Source organism: Papaver somniferum, chromosome 7 (assembly GCF_003573695.1).
Source record: "Papaver somniferum cultivar HN1 chromosome 7, ASM357369v1, whole genome shotgun sequence".
Taxonomy (NCBI): domain Eukaryota; kingdom Viridiplantae; phylum Streptophyta; class Magnoliopsida; order Ranunculales; family Papaveraceae; genus Papaver; species Papaver somniferum.
The window spans coordinates 93,140,055-93,151,295 of record NC_039364.1 but is presented as its reverse complement, the minus strand read 5'-3'; positions in this window follow the sequence as shown (position 1 = coordinate 93,151,295).

The window sequence follows — 11,241 nt, the reverse complement described above, 5'->3', positions numbered from 1 at the left end:
CGAGGTAAAGCAGTTTTCTAGGTTGAGGAGTCTCGTCCGCACGCTCGACTCTCCACTTTCCTAAAAAACCAGCAAATCGTTTTCCCCTATCTACATGCAAGATCCACCTCAGCATCATCAAGATCCTCCATAAGGGTGTCTCGTTCGGTCCGGAGATCCTCAACATCAATCCGGAGCGAAGCATTCTCAGAGGATACAACCTGGTAAACATTATCTAACTCTTCCAATCTCTGAACCAAAGATGCATGGGACATGGAGGAAGGCACGGAACCAGCCTCAATAAGTTTGTTCTTAAGAGAACATACCTCAGAAGACAAAACATTGTGTTCAGCAGTAACCTTAGCTAAGGAAGCGCATGCATCTTCGAAATCCGAATGATACTTTTTATGGATATTTTCTTGAGCTGAAAAGCGTCTCTCAATTAAGGCAATATCCTCCTTTGCTTTAAAATGAGACCCTCTTTCCAATTAAGGGCTTCGTCACATTCTTTACGAAGCGAAGCCATCTGCTTCACAACATCTGCGTTATGAGCAGATTCAAGAGAAATTTGGGCCTCGTTATGAACAATCACGTTCATCCACCTGTCAGACTTCTTCTGATAGTACCAAACATCGGAGGTCAACTTGGCTACCTGCTTCCAGAGATGTCTAAGATCACTAGAGCTACCAGCTGGCAGGAACATGTTGTCTCAGGATTAGACTACTGTAGATGGTGGATTTTCGACAAAGGCTAAAATCGTAAACCCATAATTATACGAACTTCTGATCCAGCAATCAGACACAAGTATCGAAACACGGGTCTCTATCGAATCTCTGACTGAGAATACTGTCTCTCAGAGTACATGCAGATATGTAGTCTCTCGGCTAGGCAACTGCATATCTCATGAATACCGAACACTTCAGTAATTACTTCTATATAGAATCACGAGATTGGACGGCTCATAGATAGCTTGCATGCTAGTATAGAGCAATAACGTCTTCAGGATACAAACAACAGTTTTCCCTGACTATATAAAGGATATGACGCTTCAACTAGCTCATGTCGCTCAGAATAATTAATGCTCCTAGACGATCGTACTAGTATAGAGCCATCAATTAATTATTCCTAAATTCTTGGATTCATCCACTGAATTTCTGAAAATATTCAAATATTTTCGTAATATTTCGTTACTTCAATCTATGGTTCTTCCCAGCAGAATTCCATGGGTTAGTAATAAATATTCAACGTACGGGCGTCTGAGTTACCTTCGAGTAACCCCCGACTCAAAAGGTGCAAGTGTATTCGACAATGATGCACTAACAATCACCTGAACGCACGAACGAGTATTTCAAAATACGACGAAACGATGAACCTATGCAAAATAGGAAAGAAAATAATAAATAATAAAATACTGACCAAGGCGCCGGGGACTAGGCCCACTAGCCAGCCGTCCGTGCCGTGGCCAGTCCCACGCTAGTTTTATATTTTATCATATTTTTGTTATTTTCCTTGATCTTATGAAAATCCTTTCATTTGAACAAATATCCTTCGTTTTGAGGAAACTCCTCAGTTTCATGGTGTTTCCTAGGAAATAATATAAAATTGGGAAAAATGTCGTGGGGCCGTGTTTATTGGCCAACCGGCCATGCCTTGATCCCGGCCGGCCCCACACCTCATGTTTCCTTATTATTTTATTAATATTTTCCTAATCTCATGAAAACTCCTTAATCTCATGATATTTTCATAAAACCATGAAAAATATAAAATAAAATTAGGGAAACTCGTGGGACCGGTCCCAAGCCGGTCGGCCATGCCCTAGCCGGTCCCACACGTCCCTTTATTTTTTTATTATTATTTTAAGTTTCCTTGATCCCATGAAATTCCTAGATTTCATGGCATTTCTCTCAAATTATGAAAATTCCTTCAAATCATGGAAAAATTACATAAAATTAGGGAAACGCACGGGACCGACCCCCAGCCGGCCAACCATGCTCAAAGCCGGTCCCATACGCCCTTATTTTATTATTTTAATATTATTTGTTTCCTTGATCCCATGGAAACTCCTTCACTTCAAGGAAACTTCTTAATTTCCACAAACTCCTTGATTTCATGATATTTTCATAAAATCATGAAAAATAATATCAAATTAGGAAAGGCACCATTGGACCGTGGTCACTGACCGGCCGGCCATGCCTTGGCCTCAACGGTCCCATGCTTCATCATTCCTTCATTTTATAATTATTTTCCTTCATCTCATGAAGTTTCCTCAGTTTCAGCAAAAATACAGACGTTTTGACGACGTGAGTATGTTACCTGACCGACCAGGGTTTGCTCTTTGGCTCGCACGGAGCCGGTCCCACATATTTTCATGAATTGACCTAATTTGCGCAATTGCACGTATTAGGTCCAAAACTCTTCCAAATAATTTTGGAATTTTCCTAGAGAGATCGTCATTCGATCCCGTGACCATCCAGGGCCGGTTTTATGACCCCGTGGTCGGTCTCTCATCTCTTCATAATTAATTAGGTTTTATCACCTAAGGCTCAGACGAGTATTTTTCTAATAAATGATTAAACCAGCATTTAATCATTCTTTTATCAACAAGTCACCAACTCTTTAAGAGACCTTGGTGTTTGCTCACTCGAGCATATGGGCGCTACATGGACGATACATGATCCCATGTAGCCGGTCCCTCCTTCATTCCATGGTTAATTTTCAAATAAACCATGAATTGGTCATCAATTGATCAAATTAGGGTTTCTGAGTCCAAGGATCATAATTCCAGATTCAAACACCAATAACTTTACGACGATCTCATGATAAGTATTTTCATTAATTATGCTCGGTTCAATTACCAGTATTTTAAATTAATATTTTATCTCGGTCACGCTACCAATAATTCATCAAATGAGCAACATTTGCTCAGATGAGCAATATTTGCTCAAACCAAGGAATATTGGCTCAACTATCAATATTCAACAATTCATCGAATGAGCAATACTTGCTCACCTTAACTATCAACGTTTACTTAAGAATCATACCTCTGTCTCAACAAGCACGTTCAATTCATGAGTCTCAGGACATTTTGCTAGATTATGTTCAACTCAGCAAATACATGGACTCATCGTCCCATAAAGTCATGAAGTCAACAACTGACTAATTAACCACGAGACGTCAATATGTCACATGGTGGATATTAACTAGGGTTTTGGTCTGGCGGTTTACGGCACGTGTGTTCATACACACGATGGAATGTGAGCAAGTCGTGCAATCAGTTGAAGGAATTAACAAAGTAGTGGATGGAAAATAGACCAAGTCTTCGCACGATGAGCAACTGGTTTCAAACACGATTTCCATTTCCCCACTCTTTGATTCCATCAACTGTCACACTTCATGGGATCATGTTGTCTACAATTTCAGCAATATAAATAAGTCTCTGAATATACAAGAATCTCACGTCAAACAGACAACACGAGATTAACAACTCAACATCTGAGTAATCACTCTCAACAGAGATTCAATCATTCAGAACTTATCTTATTCAGAATACACAACACACCTACAATCGTTTATTACCATCGATTTCACACATTTCTCAGCTTCCCTCCTATAGATCGACCCATCCTCTCTTGTGACCGAATTTACTCTGGAACGGCCATTGTCTTGGTTTAGGCCAGGGTACTACAGATTGATCTCTCGAATTCAAATCACTCCCTTCTTGCAGTGCATCTGTGTGAGGTTGAACATTTCTCGGTTCAAGAAGTCTCCTCCGCACGGTCGACTCCTCAATTCTGTAAAAACCAGCAAATCTTTTTGCCCCATCTGCAGATTGGCGACCACAGTGGGAGATTAATCTCTCGGTTGCAATCTCAATTCTCACAAAGATGGTCGGTCTTAGGTCTTCATCAGAAACTCCAGATTATAACCAGAGTATTTCAAATGGCGATACTCCTCATGCTCGATCGAACGACTCTGGTAATATTCGTCACTCTTACTTTACTACTCCTTTTCCCTCTATTGATGCGTCCGACGGAGAAATCCCATCATTAGCTGAATTGGCACGGAGGCAAGAAATTCTGACTAGGAGCATCAATCGATTGAAGGAGGCAATCAATGAACTATTCAACTGTATGGTAGAGTTGACAAGACTTTTGGGAGCAGAAGTGGTAGATCATCACGACTCTACTGCCATCAATACCCCTCAAACCAACAATTTCACTACTTACGAGAAGCCGGTGGACCAGGAAGTTACGCATCTGATCGAGAGTTTATGTGAGCTTCTACACTTCTCTAGAGATCAGAGTACGAGTACATTTGCTGCACTCAACCAAATATCATCCGACGTGCAAGTAACTCCACCGTCTCCAGTCGTTGAAGTATCCATGGTATCTGAATATTCAATCGACAACATCAAGTTCGGGGAAAAAGACCAAATGGCAGATAAAGGACATAACCGAGCTCTGTACGTAACCGGTCTTATCAAAGACTCTGAATTCAAGAGAACTCTCGTTGACACAGGCGCTTCTACAAATATCTTCACTATGAAGACTCTCAAGGCGACCAAGTTCCCACAGAATAAGATTGTTCGCCATCCTATCGATGACAAGTTTTCAGGGAAGTCAGATTCATACATACGGGTACGCATACATAGACTTGAAGGTGGGGCCCATTCAATCAAAGACCAAGTTTCACGTGATCGAACAAGAGCCTGACTATCACTTGATACTCGGACGACCATGGCTCCATGACAATAAAGTGGTCCCTTCAACATTCCATCAATGCATGAAGGCTATGCTCAATAACAAAATCGTCCGTAAGCTTCAGCATCTCCTTACGCCCCAGTCTATGACGCTGAATTCCTCGAGTCTCAGCAGGACATCCCTGAACCTCCGAACAAGATTCATAACACTCCACTCCCAAGATGGAAGTCCATTGAAGAAGAAGTCAGGGATAAACCATCATCCTCAGGGGTTAAGTCGATCAAGTCATCTGCTACGCCGATTAAGCGCCGCAAAGGTCAAGTCTCAAGTCCCGGATCTAACTTCATAACCAGTCATGATGCGGAGGGGATAACCATTTACCGAAGACGTAAACATTAGCAATTAACAGGGGAGAACGATGAAAAGTCCCCCCACCCCGAAGAACCATATTAAAGCGAATCATCACTCGAAGAAGAGGTTCAAGACGCTCCACGACAACTGCAAGACGGTACTGACTCCACTACTGACGACCTCGAAACAATCAACATCGGAACAGAGGATGATCCATGGAAAATCCTAATTAGCTCAGCACTGTCACCAAAGGAGCGATAAGAACTGATAAACTTATTGAAAGAATATCAAGACGTCTTCGCCTGGATGTACGAAGAAATGCCTGGTCTAGATGACAAATTGGTTACTCATCTTCTGCACATCACTTCGGGCTCCAAAGCTATCAAACAACCGCCTAGGCAATTTAGACACGAAATCGAGGAGCAAATCAAAGTCGAGATCTAGAAACTACTAGCAGCGGGATTCATCAAGCCTATTCAACATCCAACGTGGCTAGCAAATGTTGTTCCTGTCAAGAAGAAAAATGGTCAAATCAGATGCTGTGTCGATTTCAGGAACCTGAATAAATGTTTTCCGAAGGATGATTTTCCTCTACCCAACATTGATATGCTCGTCGATGCAACCAGTGGCCACAGTATGTTCTCGTTCATGGATGGTTATAGTAGATACAACCAGATCAAGATGTATGAGCACGATGCCAACAAGACTGCATTCCGTACTCCCATTGGGAATTTCCACTACACTGAGATGCCCTTTGGATTAAAGAATGCAGGTGCAAATTATCAACGAGCTATGACTGCCATATTCCACGACATGATGCACAAACAAGTGGAAGACTATGTTGATAATGTGGTGGTGAAATCGAAGACTCGAGAATCTCACCTCGAGGTTTTAAGACGAGTATTCGAGAGATGCAGAGAATACAAATTAAAGATGAATCCTCTGAAGTGCGCTTTTGGTGTTTCCTCTGGAAAGTTTCTAGGATTCCTGGTCACAGCTGAAGGAATCAAAGTCGATCCAGACAAGACGAAAGCTATCATCACCATGCCTCCTCCACGCACTGTGAAGGAACTACAGAGCTTTATGGGCAAGGTGAATTATATTCGACGCTTCATTCATGGATTGGCTCAACTCATTACTTCGTTCACCCCTCTACTTAAGAAAAGAGCAAGTTTTACCTGGACGACTGTCCAACAAGAAGCCTTCCAGAAAATACAGCAGATACTATTGTCTCCTGCTGTCATGAAGTCTCCAGTACATGGACGACCCCTGATACTTTACACAGCTTCCAGTGATGTTGCTATTGGAGCGGTCCTTGCTCAGGAAGACGACGAAGGCATCGAACGACCAATCTACTACTTCAGCCGCACAATGAGAGATGCTCAACTCCGATACCCAAAGGCTGAAAGAGCATGTCTAGCATTAGTGCATACAATCCAAAAGTTCAGATACTATTTGCTATCTAGCAGGGTCGTACTCGTCTCCAAATCTGATCCTATAAAATTCCTACTATCAAAGCCAGCCTTGATAGGAAGACCAGCGAAGTGGTTACTCCAGATGTCAGAATTTGACATAGCTTGCACGCCACTTAAAGCAATCAAATGCCAGGCAGTTGCAGACTTGCTCGCTATTTTTCCAGGAGAAGATATGACAACGTTACATGAAGATGTACCCGGTGAGTTCCCAGATATCTTAGTTATCAAAGAAGAAACATGGCTTCTATACTTTGATGGATCCGCCACCCCTAGCAATGACACCGGAGGAGCAGGCATAGTGCTGGTGTCCCATCTGAAGAAGTTTTCTCATATTCGTTCAAGTTGGATTTCCACTACACCAACAATTCAGCAGAATATGAAGCTTTCTTATTAGGGTTGTCCCTGGCCAAGCAAGCAGGAGCAACACACCTTGAAATAAGAGGAGATTCAAAATTAATGGTCAATCAAATGAATGGAACATACTCTCTCAAAGAAATCACGCTCTCTCCATTCAGAACCGAAGCTCAGCGGCTATTAAACCATTTTGCCGATGCCACGGTCGTCCATACTGGACGAACTAACAACATGCATGCCGACTGCCTGAAAACTCTCGCTTCTAGGCTGCAATTCGAAGGGGCAGAGAAAACAATCACTGTACAGAGGCGTACCGTGTCGTCCACCTGGATCACTCAAGTCGAAGACATTCCAACAGATGATTGGCGAGCGCCCATCATTCATGAATTGAGCAGCTCGATTTCAGAGGGAAAAGTCAGCCTCAAAGAATTAAAGAATTATTTTTTGCTTCACGGGGCGCTGTATTATCAAAACCCTAATAGATCCCTATCACGGTGCCTTGGAAACGACGAAGCAGAAGAACAACTTAAGCGCATACATGAAGAAATCTGCGGGCAAACGCTAGTGGTAACACTTTACAGAAAGCTTCAAAGGGTGGGATATTACTGGCCTTCCATGGAGACTCAGTCAAGAGCCTTACAAGGGTCTTTTCCCAATTGCCATACACCTCCTCATCACTTGGAGGTTTTGGCAGTCCATCACACTGGGGACTGGAGGGAACCTTACACCAAATACCTCCGGGACAATGAACTACCGCTGGAAAAGAAGCAAGCAGTCAAACTCATTCAGAGAGCTAAGAGATTTGTCTTTCTTGACGGAATCTTATACCGCAAAATCTTTGGTGGAAACTTACTGAGATGCTTGGCTGAGCATGAAATCCCGAAAATTCTGAAAGAAATGCACAATGGAGAACATCAAGGAAAGAGAAAATTATTTCTTCAAGTTCATGAGAAATATTATTGGCCGACCATGGAAGACGATGCAGCTGCACACGTTCAGAGATGTCACCAATGCCAAATCCATGGTAATCTCATCCACACTCCTTGTCTCCCATTGAATTCTGTGAATAGTCCATGGCCTTTCTATAGCTGGGGACTAGATATCATCGGAAAGATCAATCCAGCGTCTTCAAAGCAGCATGAATACATCATAACCGCAACTGAGTATTTCACTAAATGGGTCGAAGTTATTCCTCTTCGAAGCACCACCAGAGTCACGATTGGAGCCTTCATCAAAGAGCACAAAATATGCAAATTCGAAGTTCCTAAGCACATTGTTACTGATAATGGAACTCCTTTTGACAACAAACACGTGACTGAACTCCTCGAGGAATACGACATCAAACAAGTCTTCTCCACACCGTATTATCCCCAGGGAAACGGACAAGCAGAGAGCACCAACAAAACTTTGGTCTGAATTCTCAGTCGGACAATTCATGACAATCCTCGAACGTGGCATGAAAAATTGCTGTTTATGGGTGAAAACTATTTCTGCGGTTTTCGGTAAATGTGGGTGTGTGGATGAGAAACGAATCTAAACCCTAAACAAATGCACTGCACGGGAGTGCTTTTGATTCGAGAAATCAATCTGTACAACTCTGGCCTAAATCAAGAAATGGCCATTCCAGACTTGCTTCGGTCACAAAGTGAAGGAGATGGGGTTGATCTTAGGAAGGGAAGCGAAGAAGGTGTTGAGATTGTGAAGGTGTTGGCTGTGTATGACTTGTATCAGAAAGCTGAACTGGCTTGCAGAATGTAAGCTATCAGTTCTGGTGTTTGGATACGGTTGTATCAACACTTGGTTTCCGTCTTGTTCTGGAAATAGGGAGGAGAACCTATTTATACAAGTCATTGTGCCTTACCCACGTCTCTCGTGGGAAGTGGAGGAAGTGGAGTGATGGAGTAGTGGAGTGGCGTGTGTTAGTGTCACACGATCAGTCTTGCCCACTTTTCCTATCATCACTAATCGTCCATGTCTTCCTAACACGTTTTTGTGATGGCGCGTTATGCGCTGCACGCTGTAAACCGCCATACCAATACCCCAGTATGTATCCCCCAGTTTGTGACATGATTAATGTCTCGAGTGTGGATCGTGGGGCCCACAGAAAGCAGCATGTGATGCTAGATTAAATAACTAAGTTATTTAAGAAGTCAATATTTGTGAAATATCGTGTGCATTCTATGTATGTAATGCATCGAATATATTCAGCGTGTATGAAGCATCGCTGTTTTAAGGCTTAACGGAGTAAGTCGCGGAAAATAGCATCACGTCCAACCATCTTCGAGTGATCGTTTGGAGGATGTACAGGTAATCCCTGACTTGGCCGATCACTCTGTGTGGAAGAGTGGTGGACGGTGATCGTGATGATACCTCACTGGTCACCTAAGTCCTATCTTAGGTTGTCCGTCCAGGCTGGTGAAGTTGGACGGACGAGATGGCTTGCGACCCACATCTGCGACCGTCGGATTAGGGTTTAAGAGGTGCTCGAACACCAACCTTTAGCTTGGTCGAATCCAAGCATGGGACACGTTTTTGGCAGGGCCGATTGGGCATGCGTGTAGATGGCATGCTGGTGTAGGTGTCTGTACCTAACTGTCCCATGGATATGCGATCTAAGCCACTCAATTTTTCCGGCAAAGAGGAGTGGTTGAGATCGATTTGCGACAGAAATCCCATGCCGCAAAGGAATTGAAGACCGCACGTCGTGCCTATTTCGGGCGAGCGTTTCGAGACGACCAACCATGGTCGGTCTTGGCCGATCAGTCAGGCGTGCAGTCGGCAGGCCAGTGTACACGTCCGTACCTCACTGTCCCGTGAAGATATGATCTAAGCCACTCAATTATCCGGCAAAGTTGAGTGGTCGAGATCGATTTTCTATTGAAAACGCGCGGCCATGCCTAGTTTGGGCGCACAAATCGAGACGACCAACCATAGTTGGTCTTGACCGATTAGTCATGTATGTAGGCGGGCCCACGGTGATTATGTTGACATGCTCTGGGCCCTTTGAATCTACATCTACACCCTCCATCTATGCCTGCGAAGATGGATGGTTGAGACTGATTTGCGACACATGTGATGTGACGCAAACCCTAATTAGGGTTTCACGTACACACTACTTTGGCTGGACGAATTAGCAAGCCACGCTCCTCTTTTGGGGAGGCCGACCATGTGGGGACCACATTGGGCCGGTGATGAACACGTCAATACCTGCCTGACGGCTATGGGTCCGATCTAAGCCATCCAATCATGCCGGTGAAGTTGGATGGTCGTGTTCAATTTGAGACTTTTAGTGGAATTTCCTGCGACCCTTAAAGCATCACGCCGACCGAACTTTGGTCGAGCGTTTTCTCCTCCCTGGATAGGTCGTGAGATGGTCGGCTATGAAGGTAGAAAGGGGGCCCTCCAGTATGCATGACAATGCTTGTACGACCGGATATAGCCTGATCCGCGCCGTCCAATCATGTCGGTGAAGTTGGACGACCGTGATTACTTTGAGACTACCATGGACAGTCTTGCTCGATCGAAACCTTTCAAAGCAATGCGGCTATCCCCTTTGGGGCTGGCGTTTTAGCTTGTTGGGAAGAGAAGCGTGGTGTTCGACCAGCTAGGGCGCAAATGGGCCCACTAGTGGTTATCACAGTGGTAACCTGCTCCTGCTAGAGCTCGTCTAGGCTTGTTAAATCGTGCGGCCAACTTGCGTGGTCGTGATTGTTTCTGAGACTGATATGGACAGTCCAGATTCAAATATGCTCAATCGGGCTAGTATAACATACCGAGAGATGTAGCCTGTACGGGTATTTCGTGTATGCTTCATTATTAACACTTGGAGATTCGTGTTACTCTACTGAGAGCAACACTCAGTCGTCATGCCGCACTAATAATGAGAGTTCTGCGGGAACAACACAGGAAATACAAGGCTAAGCATGCATTAATAATGCTATAAATTCACAGGGTACATGGGATTGTTGCCACATGCTCCATTCTAGGTAAATTAGCGAAGTGAATAAGTATTCATCATTTTATCAGTGGTTTTATCCTTTGCAGGATGTCAACGCATAAATTTGGTTTCACAATTTTAGCCCTGAACTAAAATCCACCATCAACAGTTGCCTATGACTCTATGGGCTAATTAGGGTTTCACGTCCACACTACTTTGGCTGGACGAATTAGCAAGCCACGCTCCTCTTTTGGGGAGGCCGACCATGTGGGGACCATATTGGGCCGGTGATGAACACGTCAATACCTGCCTGACGGCTATGGGTCCGATCTAAGCCATCCAATCATGCCGGTGAAGTTGGATGGTCGTGTTCAATTTGAGACTTTTAGTGGAATTTCCTGCGACCCTTAAAGCATCACGCCGACCGAACTTTGGTCGAGCGTTT